This window comes from Triturus cristatus, chromosome 1_2, assembly GCF_964204655.1.
Source record: "Triturus cristatus chromosome 1_2, aTriCri1.1, whole genome shotgun sequence".
In the NCBI taxonomy this organism is placed as follows: domain Eukaryota; kingdom Metazoa; phylum Chordata; class Amphibia; order Caudata; family Salamandridae; genus Triturus; species Triturus cristatus.
In genome coordinates, this window is record NC_140580.1 from 1,177,327,376 (window position 1) to 1,177,348,518 (window position 21,143).

Here is a 21,143-nt window from a genome sequence, read left to right on the forward strand (position 1 = left end):
ACATGTCAATTTTATGTGGCGCTCGCTCTGAAAGATGGTTGCACTAATGATTATAGGAAAGGATCACTGGATAATGGATGTGAAGGGTACGAAGTGCTGTAAGAAAACATGCACGTGAAGGGAATGAGGGATGGTCACTAAAACATGGATACTATGGTAACAGGGCATGATCACATCATGGGACGTGGCTAATGGAAATGGGTGTGGAGATTACAGGGAGTCGAGGGACCCCTCTCGAGATCCTGAGGGCTCAGAGAGACTGGGCAACCCTTGTGTCAAATGCTGCCGTTCACTATTTGGAAAAACAGGGGACCCCTACTCAACTAATAGGCTTGCTATATGTAGGGAAAAGAGCTATTTAGATAAGTGACTATAGCAAGTGAATATATATAACTAGGTGTATAGTAAAGCACTAGTCCATAGAATATCAAAAAGTGATATAAAAAAGAGAGAGAATATTTTCTTACAAACACAGGTATTGGTTATGAAAAAAGAGATTTAATATTAATCATTTCATTTTTATCCATCATTCATTTTGTTACTATTTTACATACAACATATTTTCTTTAAGCAATTATGCAAACAGTATGGACATGGAGTTAATCAAAACAATACAGTAGATGTTAAACAAGCAAGGCGGTCGATGGAACTACGCGCGTTTCGGCCTTTCAGCCTTCGTCAGGAAACCGTCTATTGCTTAAAGCTGTATGAAATATATAGACAAAATATGCATTAGGGATTGCTTTTTTTAAATATAAATATCATTATAATACATATACACCTAGATGATAGATATTGTTAATCTTTTTTACAGTTTTATACACATCTATATACAGAAATATATATACATATATACATATAATACAAAAACAACATTTATAACACTTAATGCCATATGTTGCTGATACAAATGAAGAGGACATAGGAGAAAGACATGAGAGAAAAGCATGAAAGAAAACATCAGGTTAATTGATTTGGTTATGTATAAGATATAACTTAATACACAATTATCAAATTAAAGGAACAATAACACTTTATACATCACTTATGTCTTACGCGGGTCAAGTTGAAAGTCTCCAAAGCCCCCCGTCCCAACATGCACGTAGCAACCAATAGTGCAGAGTCATTTTGCTAACTTGTGTTATTAAAGTATAGACCTAAAAAGTAGACCTTGGAATCTAGTTTGCTCCAAAACCGTAATAAAATGAAACAGGTAATAAGAATACTTACTGCATGAGCAATAGATGAAGACATATGGAGAAATATAGATAATTAATTAGGGTAAAAATACCCAATAATATGTCTAGTGGTAAAAAGAGATGAGAGATATATAAGCAATAAGATGTACTTACTGGTAGGTGAATGTTCTTTGCTGCCGGTGATCTTATGTATATAAGATTACGTAAAAATATATCCAAACGTACTCAGATATGGGAAATCAGTGCGGATAAATATTGGTACTGAAAATTCCAAGAGAGATAAAAAGGAGGACACTAAATAATTTGAATATTTAATGTGGTAAAGAAATTTGGCCTCTTATGATATATCACAATTATGTCTACACTTACATTGAAAAAACGGAAGAGCAGAGATTTTTGATACAAGTCGATATGCTTTAAGACTATGTGGCGTCAAATAACCAGATATGGTTGCGATGGTTTGCGAAGAAATAAAAGGGTGCCTAAGATGATGGTTCCCGCACCTAGAGGCAAATAAATGAATGTTTAGATAAGTAAAGGAGATATATGTGAAGAGACTCATCCGCTATTAGACTGTAATGTAACAACAGACTACATGTTAGGTAAACATACCTTAAAGTTGTTTATAAGTCGATATATGGGTGAATTCTGTAGCAGCAGGTATCCAAATACGATAGTGGTAGTTTAAATCGACAGAGGAGGATGTATCTAATGATAGCCCCCAAACCTAGACATAAATGAATCTATAAGTAAGTGAAAGATATATAAATTAAAGCGTCTCTAAATTAACATGTAGAAACATACTAGACGTTAGGTAGACATACCTTAAAGTAATCTATAGAACAATCTTTGGATAGTACTGATAAAATTCACGGCTCTGGAGCGGTGGCCGGTCAAAATGCGGTGCTTTTTATGGGCAGAGAGCAGGATAATGCAAGTATTTCCACCTGAACATAAAAGGATAGAAGCATAATATATATGTAAATAAATGGGTATGTGAGCTAGCCGTGTCTATTCTGAAGATATAGCCCGATTTTACATTATGCAAACGTACCTCAAATAGATTCCGCGTCAAAATACGGGCTGCGCCGCTAAGTCTGAGAAAAATTCTCTGCTAGAGGGTGAGCTGATATACACGTCTTTTATAGGCGTTTAAGTTCAAATTACGCGCCAACACGGCAAAGACACCATAGAGTCCGAGAGGGTAAACCGTACACACTGTGCTGGGTAATAGAAACAAAAAACGGATAACGATGTTACGTAGAACTGGTATATGCGGAGGTTGGTAAATAAAACAAAGACCGAGGTATACGATACGGCCCCCGAAAAGAATTGAGTACAGAAGAATAGGCACTGAATAGATATACATATAAAAATAAGGTGGTATACATAGAGCCACTATTGATGTTTCCAAATATATGTAGACATAATGCTCATACCAGCCATAATCGAAACGAATAGATGTTTTCCAAAAAATGGCGCCATATTAACATGGAGCAACCCTAACCTAAAGCGGGAAAGTGGTGCTTAAGATGTAAAGCCATGTGTAGCAAAAGTAAGCAAATTGCTTATTATCAGATATAAATTGGTATTGGTAATAGCTAGAAGAGAGAGAGAAAAGAATAAGGAAAAAATAATAATAATAAAGAGAGGGAGAAAATGTTTATCCAAGCTTATAGTAGGGATTAAAAAACCCATAACCTAAAGAAAACCCAAAAGGCAATATAAGTAAGTAGCTGCCTGCTATGGTAGAAAAGTCATCCAGCATAGATACTGTAATCAAGACGATATCTGTAAAGGGCTGAAGCCTAAGCTTAGATGATAGCCTGATCCCAGGGTATCTCCAAATTAAGTCCCCTTTTGACTGTGTCAAGATAGAATATCCAAAAAACTTCACGTTTTTTCCTGATCTTTTCTGGGCAGAGTCCTTCTTTGTTTATGATTTTTTCCAAGATAAACCAACGGATATCATCCGCATTGTGGTTATTCTCAAGAAAATGCATAACCATAGGGGAGGTTATTTTCTTGTTTCTGATTGCCGATCTATGTTCGGTCAATCTAGTGTTAAGCGATCTGGACGTCTCCCCCACGTAGCCTTTGTTACACGGGCATATTAGTAAATAGATGATGTTTTTAGTTTTACAATTATGCATTCCCTTCACAGTGATGTTTCGTTCATTGAAGAGGAGTTCTTTGGATTCAATTGTAAAAGGGCACACTATACATGTACCGCATTTATAATTGCCCTGAATAGGTAGCATGTCATCAATACTTCTCTGTACTGGCTGTTTATTTATGGACATGCGGGATCTTACAATAAGATCTTTGAGATTTTTATTTTTTCGGTAGGCAAAAAGAGGTTTTTCCACTGTGTCAGCTTTAGTTTTGTTAATGTTGAGCAGGTACCAGTTAGAGCAAATGATTTGGCGAATCTGCTCATTTAGTAGTGAGTGCCGTGTAACAAATACCAGATTTGCTTCTTTTTTTCTACTATTGTCTTGTAGCAGGTGCTGATGATCGTAGAACCTAGCACGTTTGTAGGATTCTCGTACGATTCTGTGAGGGTAACCTCTATCAAGGAACTTTCTTTTCATTTCAGTAGCTTTAATGTCATAATCCTCAACTTTCGTACAGTTGCGCCTAAGGCGAAGGAACTGGCCAAAGGGGATGCTACTTTTCTGTTTAGTTGGATGAAAGCTTTGATAATGAAGCAAAGTATTGCGAGCAGTAGGTTTAGTAAACAAATCTACATATAGCTGGCCATGGTCGTGCTTAATAAGAATGTCCAAAAATTCTAGCTGGGTATTGCTGATATGGGATGAAAATTTGAGATAAGGGTCACAAAGATTCAACCATGTGATGAATTCAGCCAAAGTATCTTCATTGTCATCCCATATGAACACAATGTCATCTATATAACGGGACCAGTGTAATATAGATTCGAAGAAAGGCGCTACTTCAATATAGATGTTAGCTATAGTAGGGGCGCAAGATGCGCCCATACTTACTCCTTTTATTTGTCTATATAACTCGCCTTGAAATTCAAAGGTGTTTTCATGGAGGATGATTTTAAGGCAATTGACGATGAATTCCGGATTGCATTTGATGTCATAGAGATCAATAAACCATTCAACAGCTTCAATATCTCCATCACACGGTATATTTGTGTACAAACTTTCCACATCTAATGTGACAAGCCATTGTCTATTAGAATTGAACGGAGTACCTTCCATGAGGTTGATTATCTGGCGGGTATCTAGAACATATCCAGGTATTTTGTGTATAGATGGTCGTAATATTGCATCTAGATATTTAGAAATAGGCTCAGTGATGGATCCAATTGTGGTGACAATGGGCCGAAATGGAGGATCCACCTCATTTTTGTGTACCTTAGGGGTACCATAAAGGCTAGCCATTCTGGGGTTGTTTATATTGAGATAATTAAACTCTTTTTCACAAATGTGACCATGTTGTAGGGCTCTTGTAGTTAATTTATAGATTTTGTTCTTTACTGATTGAGTAGGATTTCTTGTTATTTTGGTACCTATTGTCCATGAGCATATCCTCAATTTTGTCAATGTACTTAGCTGTATCTAGTATAGCTATCCCTCCTCCCTTATCGCAGCTTTTAATCGTTATTTCAGGGGAGTTTTTTAACAACTTAAGGGCTTCATATTCCTCAACTGAAATGTTATATGGTGTTTTTGGGACATATTTGGTAGCAGTAGTAAGTTTGTTAAAAACTACTTGCTCAAAAATACTCACCTCTGGGGCAATCTGTTCAAGAGTAGGGGTGAATGTTGATTTCGGCGCCAGTCCTGACCGATTAATGTCAAAGACCACAGTTTCTGTGTTTGAAAAGAACCATTTTAAACGGATTTTTCGAAAAAACGACATTAAGTCATTGAAGAGCTCAAATTTGTTAAGGCCCGAATGCGGCACAAACGATAACCCTTTAGATAAGAGAGTGTAGGATGCTTGGCTAAGGGTACTGGTGCTTAAGTTAAAGATGGGGATTTCTTTCATTGTCTCCAATACCGAGCTGCCGTTCATCCCTGGCTCCAGAGATGGCATCGCTCTGAACCTCCTAGTAGGACTCTGATTCTCGGAGGAGCAAGACTTACTCTTGAAGGGTAATTAAGGTTTGGAACCCAGGTACAGGTAACCCATGAATTACTTGCAATGAACAGGAAGATCTGGTCATTGCTCCATCGTATTGAAGTGAAAAGGACTTTATGTACAGAAAGGCATGAAGCACATTCACATGTGAGCACCAGCAGAACATTCTTCACTGTGCCGGGGGCAAGATGTCTACACACAGCCGCAACTGGAACTCTGCATGCTCTTTTGAGGTCATTGCTCTCGGTACCTTCTGTGTTCCCAGCTCTTGCCTGGATCTACAATAGTTTAATGCCACTTGCAGTTCTGCTGGAACCAGAAAGGGTCAGTCTTTTCACCAGTCCTCATCTCAAACTAGCCTCGCCAACTACACCATTTTGACTATACAGAGAGAACAAGTATTTACTACTAGAGCAATCCTGGATCTGATCTAGCAGCCTCCACCATCGCAGATCTGACATATGTTATAATTACTTCTATAGCGCAACGACTCACCCAGGGGCATCTCGGCGCATACCTAGTGAACGAGAGATAGGTTGACCGGAGTCGTGAAAATTCAAAACAGAAAAGTTTTTAATTGTTTCCTAAAAGCAGTATATGAGGGACATTCACGCAGTGTAATGAGCAGTTGATTCCAGTACCGTGGAGCAAGGTACGAGAAGGCCTTACCTCCCGTACGATTGAGACGTATTGGAGGGACTTTTAAGAGAGCTAAGGAATAGCAGCCTCAACCATCCCGGATCTGACATAACAGCCTCAGTCATCCTGGATCTGATCTAGCAGCCGCCACCATCCTGGATCTGATCTAGTAGCTTTAGTCATCCTGGGTCCGACATAGCAGCCTTAGCCGACCTGGATCGGACATAGCAGCCTTAGCCATCCTGGATCGGACATAGCAGCCACAGGGATCCTGGTTTCGATCTAGCAGCCTCAGTCATCCTGGATCTGATCTAGCAGCCTCAACCATCCTGGATCTGATCAAGCAGCTTTAGTCATCCTGGGTCTGACATAGCAGCCTTAGCCGCCCTGGATCGGACATAGCAGCCTTAGCTGTCCTGGATCGGACATAGCAGCCTCAGGGATCCTGGATCTGATCTAGCAGCCTCAACCATCCTGGATCTGAACTAGCAGCCTCAGTCATCCTGGATCTGATCTAGCAGCCGCCGCCATCCTGGATCTGATCTAGTAGCTTTAGTCATCCTGGGTCCGACATAGCAGCCTTAGCCGTCCTGGATCGGACAGAGCAGCCTTAGCCATCCTGGATCGGACATAGCAGCCACAGGGATTCTGGTTTCGATCTAGCAGCCTCAACCATCCTGGATCTGATCTAGCAGCTTTAGTCATCCTGGGTCTGACATAGCAGCCTTAGCCGCCCTGGATCGGACATAGCAGCCTTAGCTGTCCTGGATCGGACATAGCAGCCTCAGGGATCCTAGATCTGATCTAGCAGCCTCAACCATCCTGGATCTGAACTAGCAGCCTCAGTTATCCTGGATCTGATCTAGCAGCCTCAGTTATCCTGGATCTGATCTAGCAGCCTCAACCCTCCTGGATCTGACATGGCAGCCTGAGTCATCCTGGATCTGACATAGCAGCCTCAGTTATCCTGGACCTGACCGAGCAGCCTCCACCATCCTGGATCGGATCTAGCAGCCGCCGTCATCCTGGATCGGATCTAGCAGCCGCCGTCATCCTGGATCGGATCTAGCAGCCGCCGCCATCCTGGATCGGATCTAGCAGTCGCCGCCATCCTGGATCGGATCTAGCAGATGCCAGCATCCTGGATCGGATCTAGCAGATGCCAGCATCCTGGATCGGATCTAGCAGATGCCAGCATCCTGGATCGGATCTAGCAGATGCCAGCATCCTGGATCGGATCTAGCAGCCGCCGCCATCCTGGATCGGATCTAGCAGCCTCAGTCATCCCGGATCTGACATAGCAGCCTCAGCCATCCTGGATCTGATCTAGCAGCCTCAGTCATCCTGGATCTGACATAGCAGCCTTAGCCGTCCTGGATCGGATCTAGCAGCCTTAGCCGTCCTGGATCGGATCTAGCAGCCTTAGCCGTCCTGGATCGGATCTAGCAGTCGCCGCCATCCTGGATCGGATCTAGCAGATGCCAGCATCCTGGATCGGATCTAGCAGATGCCAGCATCCTGGATCGGATCTAGCAGCCGTCGCCATCCTGGATCGGATCTAGCAGCCTCAGTCATCCTGGATCTGATCTAGCAGCCTTAGCCATCCTGGATCTGATCTAGCAGCCTCAGTCATCCTGGATCTGACATAGCAGCCTTAGCCGTCCTGGATCGGATCTAGCAGCCTTAGCCGTCCTGGATCGGATCTAGCAGCCTTAGCCGTCCTGGATCGGATCTAGCAGTCGCCGCCATCCTGGATCGGATCTAGCAGATGCCAGCATCCTGGATCTGATCTAGCAGATGCCAGCATCCTGGATCGGATCTAGCAGATGCCAGCATCCTGGATCGGATCTAGCAGCCGCCGCCATCCTGGATCGGATCTAGCAGCCTCAGTCATCCCGGATCTGACATAGCAGCCTTAGCCATCCTGGATCGGATCTAGCAGCCTTAGCCATCCTGGATCGGATCTAGCAGCCTTAGCCATCCTGGATCGGATCTAGCAGCCTTAGCCATCCTGGATCGGATCTAGCAGCCGCCGCCATCCTGGATCAGATCTAGCAGCTGCCGCCATCCTGGATCGGATCTAGCAGCCGCCGCCATCCTGGATCGGATTAAGCAGCCGCCACCATCCTAGATCTGATCTAGCAGCCACCACCATCCTGGATCTGATCTAACAGCCGCCGCCGCCATCCTGGATCTGATCTAGCAGCCTCAGTCACCCTGGATCTGACATAGCAGCCTAGGCCATCCTGGATCTGATCTAGCAGCCTAGGCCATCCTGGATCTGACATAGCAGCCTTAGCTGCATTGGTTCTGATCTAGCAGCCTTAGCCATCCTGGATCTGATCTAGCAGCCTTAGACATCCTGGATCTGATCTAGCAGCCTTAGCCGTCCTGGATCTGATCTAGCAGCCTCAGCCGTCCTGGATCTGACATAGCAGCCTTAGCCATCCTGGATCTGATCTAGCAGCCGCCACCATCCTGGATCTGATCTAGCAGCCGCCGCCATCCTGGATCTGATCTAGCAGCCCTAGCCGTCCTGGATCTGATCTAGCAGTCGCCGCCATCCTGGATCTGATCTAGCAGCCGCCGCCATCCTGGATCTGATCTAGCAGCCGCCGCCATCCTAGATCTGATCTAGCATCCACCACCATCCTGGATCTGATCTAGCAGCCGCCGCCATCCTGGATCTGATCTAGCAGCCGCCGCCATCCTGGATCTGATCTAGCAGCCTCAGTCATTCTGGATCTGACATAGCAGCCTTAGTCATCCTGGATCTGATCTGGCAGCCACCGCCATCCTGGATCTGATCTAGCAGTCGCTGCCATTCTGGATCTGATCTAGCAGCCTTAGCCATCCTGGATCTGATCTAGCAGTCGCCGCCATCCTGGATCTGATCTAGCAGTCGCCGCCATCCTGGATCTGATCTAGCAGCCGCCGCCATCCTGGATCTGATCTAGCAGCTGCCGCCATCCTGGATCTGATCTAGCAGCCGCCGCCATCCTGGATCTGATCTAGCAGCCACCTCCATCCTAGATCTGACCTAGCAGCCACCATAATCCTGGATCTGACCTAGCAGCCGCCGCCATCCCGGATCTGACATAGCAGCCTCAGTCATCCTGGATCTGATCTAGCAGCCTTAGCCATCCTGGATCTGATCTAGCAGCCTTAGCCATCCTGGATCTGAAATAGCAGCCTTAGCTGCCTTGGCCTGATCTATCAGCCTTAGCCATCCTGGATCTGATCTAGCAGCATTAGCCATCCTGGATCTGATCTAGCAGCATTAGCCATCCTGGATCTGATCTAGCAGCCTCAGCCGTCCTGGTCTGACATAGCAGCCTTAGCCATCCTGGATCTGACAAAGCAGCCTTAGCCATCCTGGATCTGATCTAGCAGTTGCAGCCATCCTGGATCTGATCTAGCAGCCTTAGCCGTCCTGGATCTGATCTAGCAGTCGCCGCCCTCCTGGATCTGATCTAGCAGCTTTAGCCATCCTGGATCTGATCTAGCAGTCACCGCCATCCTGGATCTGATCTAGCAGCAGCCGCCGCCATCCTGGATCTGATCTAGCAGCCGCCGCCATCCTGGATCTGATCTAGCTGCCGCCGCCATCCTAGATCTGATCTAGCAGCCACCACCATCCTGGATCTGATCTAGCAGCCGCCGCCATCCTGGATCTGAACTAGCAGCCTCAGTCATCCTGGATCTGACATAGCAGCCTTAGCTATCCTGGATCTGACATAGCAGCCTTAGCCATCCTGGATCTGATCTAGCAGCCTTAACCATCCTGGATCTGACATAGCAGCCTTAGCCGTCCTGGATCTGACATAGCAGCCTTAGCCATCCTGGATCTGATCTAGCAGCTTTAGTCATTCTGGATCTGATCTAGCAGCCGCCGCCATCCTGGATCTGGCATAGCAGCCTTAGCCATCCTGGATATGACATAGCAGTCTTAGCCATCCTGGATATGATCTAGCAGCTTTAGTCATTCTGGGTTTGACATAGCAGCCTTAGCCGTCCTGGATCTGATCTAGCAGCCTTAGCCGTCCTGGATCTGACCTAGCAGCCTTAGCTGTCCTGGATCTGATCTAGCAGCCTTAGCTGTCCTGGATCTGATCTAGCAGCCTTAGCCGTCCTGGATCTGATCTAGCAGCTTTGCTCGTCCTGGATCTGACATAGCAACCTTAGCCGTCCTGGATCTGACATAGCAGCCTTAGCCATCCTGGATCTGACACAGCAGCCTTAGCCATCCTGGATCTGACATAGCAGCCTTAGCCATCCTGGGTCTGACATAGTAGTCTTAGCCGTTTTGGATCTGACATAGCAGCCTTAGCCGTCCTGGATCTGACATAGCAGCCTTAGCCGTCCTGGATCTGACATAGCAGCATTAGCCGTCCTGGATCTGACATAGCAGCCTTAGCCGTCCTGGATCGGACATAGCAGCTTTAACCATTCTTTATCTGATCTAGCAGCCTTAGCCATCCTGGATCCCATCTAGCAGCTTTAGTCATTCTGGATCTGATCTGGCAGCCGCCCCCATCCTGGATCTGGCATAGCAGCCTTAGCCATCCTGGATCTGATCTAGCAGCTTTAGTCATTCTGGAACTGATCTAGCAGCTTTAGTCATTCTGGATTTGATCTAGCAGCTTTAGTCATTCTGGATCTGATCTAGCAGCCTTAGCCATCCTGGATCTGACATAGAAGCCTTAGCCGTCCTGGATCTGATCTAGCAGCCTTAGCCATCCTGGATATGACCTAGTAGCTTTAGTCATCCTGGATCTGACATAGCAGCCTTAGCCATCCTGGATCTGACAAAGCAGCCTTAGCCGTCCTGGATCTGACATAGCAGCCTTAGCCGTCCTGGATCTGACATAGCAGCCTTAGCCGTCCTGGGCCTGACATAGCAGCCTTAGCCGTCCTGGATCTGACATAGCAGCCTTAGCCGTCCTGGGCCTGACATAGCAGCCGCCGCCATCCTGGATCTGACATAGCAGCTTTAGTCATTCTGGATCTGATTTGCAGCGTTAGTCATTCTGGATCTGATCTAGCAGCATTAGCCGTCCTGGATCTGACATAGCAGCCTTAGCCATCCTGGATCTGACATAGCAGCCTTAGCCATCCTGGATCTGACAAAGCAGCCTTAGCCATCCTGGATCTGATCTAGCAGCTTTAGTCATTCTGGATCTGATCTAGCAGCTTTAGTCATCCTGGATCTGACATAGCCGCCTCGGCCATCCTTCTGTAAACTGTGCTTTGGATTCTGGCTGCACCAGGCTCAACTAGCCTCTTGGTAACTCGTGTTTTCTTTTGTCTGCATCCTTTATCCACTGCAGCACTCTAATACCTCTGGCTGGTGTTCGTGTTTTATAACATTCCCAATAAATATACACATAAACTAAACAAGTGAGGATAGTAGCCCACAGAAGCATATTTGTCTGGAGATGCAGGTCTTCCAGTCGAGGGCCAGTAAAGGATTTCAGCCTTATGTGATGATGCAATCTTTTGTTATTTAAGACATCTCGAGGTCAGCCTCTGCAGGGAGAGCGAGAAGACCTCTTACGGGAGATGAAATGTCAGAGTGTCAAGAATTCCTGTCATGCGAGGGGAGGAAAACGGTAACCAGCGAAAACGGACTACATCTCCCAGGATGCTTAGCGGTTGAGAGGTTATGTAAACAGGAGAGCTGTTACATAACTCAAGGAAACCACGCCCTTATGTAAACAGGAGAGCTGTTACATAACTCAAGGAAAACACGCCCTTATGTAAACAGGAGAGCTGTTACATAACTCAAGGAAAACACGCCCTTATGTAAACAGGAGAGCTGTTACATAACTCAAGGAAAACACGCCCTATAAAGGGAGGAACCGGGAGGTACAACGCTGTCGGATATTGTGTTTACACCGACGTACCTGCTTAGTGAAGAGCAGTGTTCCGGAGTGGTGCTCCAGTAAGGCAAGAACGGAGGTAGGTCGAGTCGTTACTCCCTGGGCCGTGTCTTGCCCCATCGTCACCTGTGAAGGACCCGGAAGCTCTACCGGATAACCATTGAGCTTCGCTTTTTGACTCGGCTGAGTCAAAGCGCAGTGGCGCTTTTGCTGGTTGGAGTCGTAACTCCCAGCCCGACCAGAGATACAGGGACTGCCAGCTGTAACGCACACCAGGAGGTGTTTGCCGCGTTACAGACTCGGAAGTCCACGGGATCGATCGAGCGGCTGCTCTCGGTTCAGTCTTCTTTGCTTGTGATTGGGGTATCGGTGACGTATCTCCAGGAGGTGACTCCGCGTCCCGGTGCAGTCTGAGGAAGAGGTTGAGCGGCTGCTCCCTTCAGGTAGAGACCCCGGCTGGGTGTTTCCCTGACTCCTCGATTCTCCCCAACACTCTTCGTGCCCCTCACAGCCTACCGATTGGCATTGTCGGCCATTTCATTTCTGCCCTCTGTTGGCATACGCCGGGATCGGCGTATATGCAGAGGACGGTTAGGACCATCCGTGCTGTGGGCTGGTAACGTACTTAGCCTGGAGGATTCCAGTGACTATAACCTTTGTTTATTCCTTGTATTATTTTTGCCTTCATTAAAATAACTAAACCTTCACAAGTGGTTGCGTTCTCATTATCGTGTCTGTTAAACGATCCTGAGACGTTCAGGGCGTTACAAAATATCCGACCTTAATAACACTAACTGTCTCCCGGTCGATAACAGACATGGCAACACTTGATGATGTGCTGGCTGCTTTAGCGACCGTGCAAATTGAATTGGCTCACCCCGATCCGGATCTCCCCTACGTGGTGGAAGCGGACGCATCGGATGTGGCGCTGGGGGCTATCTTGTCCCAACGCAACCACGACACAGGGGTGCTTCATCCCGTTGCGTACATGTCCTGCAAACTCAACGACGCCGAACGCAACTACCATATTGCGGAGAAGGAGCTTCTCGCAATCAAGGACGCCTTCACCGAATGGAGGCATTGGTTGATGGGGGCAAGACATGTGGTATCGGTGTACACGGACCATCGGAACCTACAGTTCATGACGGCCACAAGACACCTTTCTCCCAGACAGCTGCGGTGGATGATCTTCTTTGCGGGGTTCAACTTCCGCATCACATATCGGCCGGGGACGGAAAACCGGAAGGCGGACGCCCTGTCCCGTCAATCTGCAGTTAAGGAACCATTGCCTGCGACCGAGCATTCCATCATTTCCCCGAGGATGGTATTGGGGGTTATCCAACCGGATACTTTCCTGAGGGGAATAAAGAGAGGGATCAGGTCATTCGCATGGCGGAGGTGGCTCCTCAGTCACAGAGAATGGCAGCTGAAGGACGGGATACCCCTGAAGGGCAGGTGCCTATTGATACCCACGCCTAGGCTAAGGAAACAAGCATTCATCTGGTGCCATGACTCTCCATGCGCAGGTCATTTGGGCTTTGAAAAAACGGTGGCTAGCATGGGACGGCATTTCTGGTGGCCAACCATGAGAGTGGATGTCAGGAGGTGGGGACAGGAGTGTCCTACGTGTGCTACCATGAAGGCCGACCATGGCCGAACCCAAGGGCTCTTACATCCACTTCCGACCCCGGATAGACCATGGGATAGCATATCACTGGACTTCGTGGTGGGCCTACCGGTAGACCAGGGGATGACGGCAATACTGGTGGTGGTGGATTACTTGACGAAAATGGGGCACTTCATCCCCTGCAAGAGAGTCCCTACGGCCGGGGAATTGGCGTCACTACTCCTAAAGAATGTGGTACGACTGCATGGATTACCTGGGGTGATCGTGTCGGACCGGGGGTCGCAGTTTACTGCGCAATTCTGGAAGACTTGGTGCACTGCGCTGCATGTTAAGACCGCCCTGTCCACCAGCTACCACCCTCAAACGGACGGCCAAACCGAGCGCCTGAACCAAACGCTCAAACAGTATCTGCGATGTTTTGTGGACCAGGGCAGGGAAGAATGGGTCGACTTGCTATGGGTTGCAGAGATAGCCTATAACAACGCCACTCACAGCTCCACACAGTCATCTCCGTTCTATAGCAACTATGGCCAACATCCCAGGTTCTTGCCATTTCTACATCCGTTCAGAGAGGACAGGATTCCCGCCACAGCGGACAGGGTGGCACACATAAAAGACACGTTGACGCGCTCAAGGGCTGTCCTAATAGAGGCCAAGAGAAGATACAAGGCTGCGGCAGACAGGAAGAGAAGGCCCGGGCCACTGTACCGCACTGGAGACTACGTCTGGATATCCACAAGAAACATGAGGTTTCGAAAGAACAGTGTGTTCCATCCCAAGTACATGGGCCCCTATCGAATTACCAAGTGTATGGGTCCCGTGAACGTGAAGGTGTGCTTGCCCCAGTCATTGCGGATACACCCTGTCTTTCATGTATCATTGCTCAAACCAGCACCCTCCAAGCCGTCTGGGACACCTAGGCCGGTATGCGTGGAGTCGGAGGTGGAGTATGAAGTGTCGGGCATACGGGCGTCCAAATGGCGCAGGGGGAAGCTGTGGTACCTGGTTGCGTGGAAAGGCTATGGCCCGGAGGAGCAGTCATGGGAACCGGCTGAAGGGGTTCATGCTCCGCGCTTGGTCTCCTTGTTCCATCGGCGTTTTCCTGCCAGCGCTGGACCCGTGGGGAGCCGCTGAGAGGGAGGATGTACTGTCAAGAATTCCTGTCATGCGAGGGGAGGAAAACGGTAACCAGCGAAAACGGACTACATCTCCCAGGATGCTTAGCGGTTGAGAGGTTATGTAAACAGGAGAGCTGTTACATAACTCAAGGAAACCACGCCCTTATGTAAACAGGAGAGCTGTTACATAACTCAAGGAAAACACGCCCTTATGTAAACAGGAGAGCTGTTCCATAACTCAAGGAAAACACGCCCTTATGTAAACAGGAGAGCTGTTACATAACTCAAGGAAAACACGCCCTATAAAGGGAGGAACCGGGAGGTACAACGCTGTCGGATATTGTGTTTACACCGACGTACCTGCTTAGTGAAGAGCAGTGTTCCGGAGTGGTGCTCCAGTAAGGCAAGAACGGAGGTAGGTCGAGTCGTTACTCCCTGGGCCGTGTCTTGCCCCATCGTCACCTGTGAAGGACCCGGAAGCTCTACCGGATAACCATTGAGCTTCGCTTTTTGACTCGGCTGAGTCAAAGCGCAGTGGCGCTTTTGCTGGTTGGAGTCGTAACTCCCAGCCCGACCAGAGATACAGGGACTGCCAGCTGTAACGCACACCAGGAGGTGTTTGCCGCGTTACAGACTCGGAAGTCCACGGGATCGATCGAGCGGCTGCTCTCGGTTCAGTCTTCTTTGCTTGTGATTGGGGTATCGGTGACGTATCACCAGGAGGTGACTCCGCGTCCCGGTGCAGTCTGAGGAAGAGGTTGAGCGGCTGCTCCCTTCAGGTAGAGACCCCGGCTGGGTGTTTCCCTGACTCCTCGATTCTCCCCAACACTCTTCGTGCCACTCACAGCCTACCGATTGGCATTGTCGGCCATTTCATTTCTGCCCTCTGTTGGCATACGCCGGGATCGGCGTATATGCAGAGGACGGTTAGGACCATCCGTGCTGTGGGCTGGTAACGTACTTAGCCTGGAGGATTCCAGTGACTATAACCTTTGTTTATTCCTTGTATTATTTTTGCCTTCATTAAAATAACTAAACCTTCACAAGTGGTTGCGTTCTCATTATCGTGTCTGTTAAACGATCCTGAGACGTTCAGGGCGTTACACAGAGATTGCACTGGAAGAAGAGCTCCTCCAGAAATCCACAATACAAACAGAAGGTCGCACCAGAGGTCTTCCCTCAAAGGCCATGGGCCTCATCAAGTAAAATGGCACTAAAAGAAAGTCCTTGCTGGGAAATCATCAGAGCGGGGTCAGGCAGCATGGTGATCTCACCATGGGCTCCTCACACCAGGGGGCAGTGGGTCTTCACAGCAGGCATTCAGCAGCTTGGCAGGGCTTCCATGTTCTTGTCACTGAATTTGAACCCAGCCTCTGTACCTGCTGAAATTCTGCTTCCTTCTCAGAGTGAATAGTAAGAACAGCCATCTCCGCAACCCTTCCAGGTGGCTCATGAGGAGGACAGTTCTTGGTCCAAACCTTCATCTTCGCAAAGGACAAATGTGACCTATAGAGCTGCTGTGATACCATCCGCTTGCATTCCAGTGCTGAGGCGGCTGATGCAAGATGCACTTGCAATGCAAGAACTGAACTAAACTAATACATTTGGAGAGATCTAACCAGAGTCAAGTGCATCTTCCTATGTTTGTTGTCCGAATTCATGTTGAGGAGGCTTCTCGTGATATCAGCAGGGCCTCTTGGTGCAGAATCCATGGTGAAGGACGGTGTGCTGTAACAACCATAGAGCCCACTGCAGGGTGTGGAGTCTGTGAAGCCAGCATCAGGCATCTATGGACTGCAGCCATCTACCTCATCTTGGACGCAGGATATGCGGTGGGCACAGAGCGCACCATCTATCTGGTGTGAGTAAGGGGTTCGTTGTAATACGGTTCAGTGGTATTGTTTAGTAGGGCTAGTGACGCCACTCAGGAGAGTAACACTAATATTCAAATAATATCTTGATCTCGGTGCTGAAAGGTAGGGAGAACCACCCATCTTCCCAAATCAGTGATCCAGGTCACTTTGATACAACATTACAAAATCCCCAGCACACGACTGAAGTATGGTACAAATATATTAGTGCAAAGTGTGAGCACAAATTTGACATCAGTATATAGATTCTTGTTCTCCTTTCTTTTTATTCCGTACTCGGAAACGCACTGGTACAGACGTCCGCTGATCGGAGATTAGGAATTACGTATATTTACGATTTTGACGTCTAGCCAGAACTGTTGGATGACGTATATCTTACATCGGTGGACCTCTAAGATAAAAAAAAACCCTCTGTGGGTCGAAATTATCACCTCAGACAACGTAGGGATAGAGTAACGAAGAAGAAAGCCTTGATAAAGTCGCGGGACGATTTCCCATGTTAGCGACGAAACACGTGTCGGCGGTTTTTGAAGACCTGAGGAAACAATAAAAAGAAAGGAGAACAAGAATCCATATACTGATGTCAAATTTGTGCTTACACTTTGCACTAATATATTTGTACCATACTTCAATCGTGTGCTGGGGATTTTGTAATGAGTAAGGTGTTCAGCAGTTCTTGATCTTCCCTATTGGCCTCAACAATGGGAGGTGGAGGATAGCTGGAGCTACTCAGGGCAAAGATCACTAACTGATCTTCAGGAACCTACGCTGCAACCTGATCAAAAAGCTGCAACTGCATTGCAGAAGGCCCTGTGCTACTGCACCACAGATGCACTCCTCGGCTGTTCACAATCCTGAGAGTTGCTGGAAAAAACACCCATCATCACACTGCATAAATGGGAGGAGTGGACTTCTTGATTTTACAAGTCAGTGTAAGCTTTTTACAATTTATTCTAGATTACTCTGTATTCATTAAATCAATAAATCTGAGGCGTCTCTAGCCAGTAGATTGCTTTGTGCTGTTATCATACTTACGAATTGGTTAATTTCTGTCAATATGATACAAGACTCCCTCAGACCCGCATCACCAAACACCCAATAATAATCCATAAAGATACAAGACTGCCTCAGACCCGCATAAAAAACCCAATAATAATCCATAAAGATACAAGACTCCCTCAGACCTGCATCAAACACCCAATAATGATCCATGAAGATATAAGACTTCCTCAGACCCGCATCACCAAACACCCAATAATAATCCATAAAGATACAAGACTACCTCAGACCCGCATCACCAAACACCCAATAATAATCCATAAAGATAAGACTCCCTCAGACCCGCCTCACCAAACACCCAATAATAATCCATAAAGATTCAAGACTACCTCAGACCCGCATTACCAAACACCCAATAATGATCCATAAAGATATAAGACTCCCTCAGACCCGCATCACCAAACACCCAATAATAATCCATAAAGATACAAGACTACCTCAGACCCGCATCACCAAACACCCAATAATAATCCATAAAGATACAAGACTCCCTCAGACCCGCATCACCAAACACCCAATAATAATCCATAAAGATACAAGACTGCCTCAGACCCGCATAAAAAACCCAATAATAATCCATAAAGATACAAGACTCCCTCAGACCTGCATCAAACACCCAATAATGATCCATGAAGATATAAGACTTCCTCAGACCCGCATCACCAAACACCCAATAATAATCCATAAAGATACAAGACTACCTCAGACCCGCATCACCAAACACCCAATAATAATCCATAAAGATATAAGACTCCCTCAGACCCGCATTACCAAACACCCAATAATGATCCATAAAGATATAAGACTCCCTCAGACCCGCATCACCAAACACCCAATAATAATCCATAAAGATACAAGACTACCTCAGACCCGCATCACCAAACACCCAATAATAATCCATAAAGATACAAGACTACCTCAGACCTGCATCACCAAACACCCAATAATAATCCATAACGATAAGACTCCCTCAGACCCGCATCACCAAACACCCAATAATAATCCATAAAGATACAAGACTACCTCAGACCCGCATTACCAAACACCCAATAATGATCAATAAAGATACAAGACTCTCTCGGACCCGTATAAAACACCCAATAATGATCCATAAAGATACAAGACTCTCTCAGACCCGCATCAAACACCCAATAATGATCCATAAAGATACAAGACTCCCATAGACCCGCATCAAACACCCAATAATGATCAATAAAGATACAACACTCTCTCAGACCCGCATCAAACACCCAATAATGATCCATAAAGATACAAGACTCTCTCAGACCCGCATAAAACACCCAATAATTATCAATAAAGATACAAGATTCTCTCAAACCCGCATAAAACACCCGATAATGATCCATAAAGATACAAGACTCTCTCAGACCCGCATCAAACACCCGATAATAATCCATAAAGATACAGGACTCCCTCAGACCCGCATCAAACACCCAATAATGATCAATAAAGATACAAGACTCTCTCAGACCCGCATAAAACACCCAATAATGATCCATAAAGATACAAGACTCTCTCAGACCCGCATAAAACACCCAATAATTATCAATAAAGATACAAGACTCTCTCAGACCCGCATAAAACACCCAATAATAATCCATAAAGATAAGACTCCCTCAGACCCGCATCACCAAACACCCAATAATAATCCATTAAGATACAATACTACCTCAGACCCGCATCACAAAACATCCAATAATAATCCATAAAGATACAAGACTACCTCAGACCCGCATCACAAAACATCCAATAATAATCCATAAAGATACAAGACTACCTCAGACCCGCATCACCAAACACCCAATAATAATCCCTAAAGATAAGACTCCCTCAGACCCGCATCACCAAACATCCAATAATAACCCATAGATACAAGACTACCTCAGACCCGCATCACCAAACCCCCAATAATAATCCATAAAGATACAAGACTACCTTAGACCCGCATCACCAAACACCCAATAATAATCCATAAAGATACAAGACTACCTGAGACCCGCATCACCAAACACCCAATAATAATCCATAAAGATACAAGACTCTCTCAGACCCGCATAAAACACCCAATAATGATCCATAAAGATACAAGAATACCTCAGATCCGCATCAGCAAACACCCAATAATGATCCATAAAGATACAAGACTACCTCAGACCCGCATCAGCAAACACCCAATAATGATCCATAAAGATACAAGACTACCTCAGACCCGCATCAAACACCCAATAATGATCAATAAAGATACAAGACTCTCTCAGACCCGCATTAAACACCCAATAAAAATCCATAAAGATACAAGACTCCCTCAGACCCGCATCAAACACCCAATAATGATCAATAAAGATACAAGACTCTCTCAGACCCGCATCAAACAACCGATAATGATCAATAAAGATACAAGACTCTCTCAGACCCGCATCAAACACCCGATAATGATCCATAAAGATACAAGACTCTCTCAGACCCGCATAAAACACCCAATAATGATCCATAAAGATACAAGACTCTCTCAGACAGCATAAAACACCCAATAATGATCAATAAAGATACAAGACACTCTCAGACCCGCATACAACACCCAATAATGATCCATAAAGATACAAGAATACCTCAGACCCACATAAAACACCCAATAATGATCAATAAAGATACAAGACTCTCTCAGACCCGCATAAAACACCCAATAATGATCAATAAAGATACAAGACTCTCTCAGACCCGCATAAAACACCCAATAATGATCCATAAAGATACAAGAATACCTCACACCCGCATCAGCAAACACCCAATAATGATCCATAAAGATAAAAGACTGCCTCGGACCCGCATCACCAAACACCCAATAATAATCCATAAAGATACAAGACTACCTCAGACCTGCATCAGCAAACACCCAATAATAATCCATAAAGATAAGACTCCCTCAGACCTGCATCACCAAACACCCAATAATAATCCATAAAGATACAAGACTACCTCAGACCCGCATCACCAAACACCCAATAATAATCCATAAAGATACAAGACTACCTCAGACCCGCATCACCAAACACCTAATAATATCCATAAAGATACAAGACTACCTCAGACCCGCATTACCAAACGCCAAATAATGATCAATAAAGATACAAGACTCTCTCAGACCTGCATAAACCACCCAATAATGATCCATAAAGATACAAGAATACCTCAGACCTGCATCAGCAAACACCCAATAATTATCCATAAAGATACAAGACTACCTCAGACCCGCATCAAACACCCAATAATGACCCATAAAGATACAAGACTACCTCAGACCCGCATCAAACACCCAATAATGATCAATAAAGATACAAGACTCTCTCAGACCCGCATAAAACACCCAATAATGATCAATAAAGATACAAGACACTCTCAGACCCGCATCAAACACCCAATAATGATCCATAAAGATACAAGACTCCCTCAGACCCGCATCAAACACCCAATAATGATCCATAAAGATACAAGACTCTCTCAGACCCGCTTCAAACACCCAATAATGATCCATAAAGATACAAGACTCTCTCAGACCCGCATAAAACACCCAATAATGATCAATAAAGATACAAGACTCTCTCAGACCC

The 21,143-nt window shown here is 46.0% G+C and overlaps 1 protein-coding gene across 1 annotated transcript in view; it reads right to left on the minus strand.

The window, feature by feature from the left end:
- TBC1D13 (TBC1 domain family member 13) overlaps positions 1–21,143 on the minus strand; it is a 250,374-nt gene that overhangs the window by 167,015 nt on the left and 62,216 nt on the right. The gene's annotated exons all lie outside the window — the stretch shown is intronic.